Genomic DNA, 2500 nt, shown 5'->3' with positions numbered 1-2500 from the left:
AAAACGGGTCATTTTCGTGTCGCCACATTGCATGCGAACCGCATGAAACTTCCAGAGGCATTTGCAGCAGGAATGCATGTGCACTCAAAAAATGTGATATTTTTCACGGAGAGACCCCGTGAAACGCTAGAAGTGGGCGGGGATGTCTCTCTTGTGGCTCACGGGGCTGTTAGGGTGGCACAGAAATCCCTCGGAATGGGAAAACGGGTCATTTTCGTGTCGCCACATTGCATACGAACCGCATGAAACTTCCAGAGGCATTTGCAGCAGGAATGCATGTGCACTCAAAAAAGTGAATATTTCTCACGGATAGACCCCGTGATACGCTAGAAATTGGCGGGGATGTCTGTCTTGTGGCTCACGGGGCTGTTAGGGTGGCACAGAAATCCCTCGGAATGGGAAAACGGGTCATTTTCGTGTCGCCACATTGCATGCGAACCGCATGCAACTTCCAGAGGCATTTGCAGCAGAAATGCATGTGCAGTCAAAAAAAATTGATATTTTTCACGGATAGACCCCGTGAAACGCTAGAAATTGGCGGGGATGTGTCTCTTGTGGCTCACGGGGCTGTTCGGGTCGCACAGAAATCCCTGGGAATGGGAAAACGGGTCATTTTCGTGTCGCCACATTGCGTACGAACCGCATGAAACTTCCAGAGGCATTTGCAGCAGGAATGCATGTGCACTCAAAAACTTCTATATGTTTCACGGATAGACCCCGTGAAACGCTAGAAATTGGCGGGGATGTGTCTCTTGTGGCTCACGGGGCTGTTAGGGTGGCACAGAACTCCCTCGGAATGGGAAAAGGGGTCATTTTCGTGTTGCCACATTGCATAGGAACGCCATGAAACTTCCAGAGGCATTTGCAGCAGAAAGGCACGTGCACTCAAAAATTTTAATATTTTTCACGCATAGACCCCGTCAAACGCTAGAAGTTGGCGGGGATGTCTCTCTTGTGGCTCACGGGGCTGTTAGGGTCGCACAGAAATGCCTCGGAATGGGAAAACGGGTCATTTTTGTGTGGCCACATTGCATAGGAACGGCATGAAACTTCCAGAGGCATTTGCAGCAGGAATGCATGTGCACTCAAAAACGTCTATATTTTTCACGGATAGACCCCGTGAAACGCTATAAATTGGCGGGGATGTCTCTCTTGTGGCTCACGGGCGCTGTTAGTTAGGGTCGCACAGAAATCCCTCGGAATGGGAAAAGGGGTCATTTTCGTGTTGCCACATTGCGTACGAACGGCATGAAACTTCCAGAGGCATCTGCAGCAGAAATGCATGTGCACTCAAAAACGTCTATATTTTTCACGGATAGACCCCGTGAAACGCTAGAAATTGGCGGGGATGTGTCTCTTGTGGCTCACGGGGCTGTTAGGGTCGCACAGAAATCCCTCGGAATGGGAAAACGGGTCATTTTCGTGTTGCCACAATTGGCATACGAACGGCATGAAACTTCCAGAGGCATTTGCAGCAGAAATGCATGTGCACTCAAAAACGTGAATATTTTTTCACGGATAGACCCCGTCAAACGCTCGAATTTGGCGGGGATGTTTCTCTTGTGGGTCACGGGGCTGTTCGGCTCGCACAGAACTCCCTTGGTCCACCTGATTCGTGCATACAGGCAGCAACTAAAACTCTGTAAACCTGCTGTGAGGACATCTAAACAGTGGACCAGTGAGGCTGTGGAAGATTTGCGGGCGTGCTTAGACTGTACTGACTGGGATATGTTCACGACTGCTACCAATAGTCTGGATGAACTCACAGAGGCTGTGTACATCAGCTTCTGTGAGGACTGCTGTATCCCAACACGTACCAGGGTGAACTTTAACAACAACAAGCCCTGGTTCTCAGCAAAGCTCAAAAGGTTGAGGTTGGAGAAGGAGGAAGCGTTTAGGAGTGGGGATAGAGACAGATTCAAGGAGTCGAAGAACAGGTTTAGCAAAGCGGTGAGAGAGGCTAAACGACTGTACTCAGAGACACTAAAACACCAGTTCTCTACTAACGACGCTGCTTCTGTCTGCCAAAGGGCTCAGGCACATCACCAACTACAAACCCAGAGCGCCCCACACCACTAACGACTCCCGCCTAGCCAACGACCTGAACGAGTTCTACCGTAGATTTGAAAGACAATTGGACTGTCCTGAACCACCCCTTCCCACCCAAGAGGCCCCATCCCCCACCCATACTACAGAAACGACTCTCTCCTTTCAGGAGGGAGAAGTTAATGGGCTTTTCAAGAGGCAGAATCCACGCAAAGCAGCCGGGCCGGACTCTGTCTCTCCAGCCACCCTCAGGCACTGCGCTGACCAGCTGTCTCCGGTGTTCACCAACATCTTTAACACCTCCCTGGAGACATGCCATGTACCAGCCTGTCTCAAGTTCTCCACCATCATCGCTGTGCCCAAAAAGCTAAGGCCAACAGGACTAAATGATTACAGACCGGTCGCCCTTACATCTGTGGTAATGAAGTCTTTTGAGCACCTGCTCCTGGCACAC

The sequence above is a fragment of the Petromyzon marinus genome, unplaced genomic scaffold (genome assembly GCF_048934315.1).
Source record: "Petromyzon marinus isolate PM22_M1 ecotype Great Lakes invasive population unplaced genomic scaffold, UKy_Petmar_22M1.pri1.0 PM_G_Scaffold_38, whole genome shotgun sequence".
NCBI lineage: Eukaryota > Metazoa > Chordata > Hyperoartia > Petromyzontiformes > Petromyzontidae > Petromyzon > Petromyzon marinus.
The sequence above is the reverse complement of the archived record's forward strand: the minus strand, read 5'-3'. Positions refer to the sequence as shown.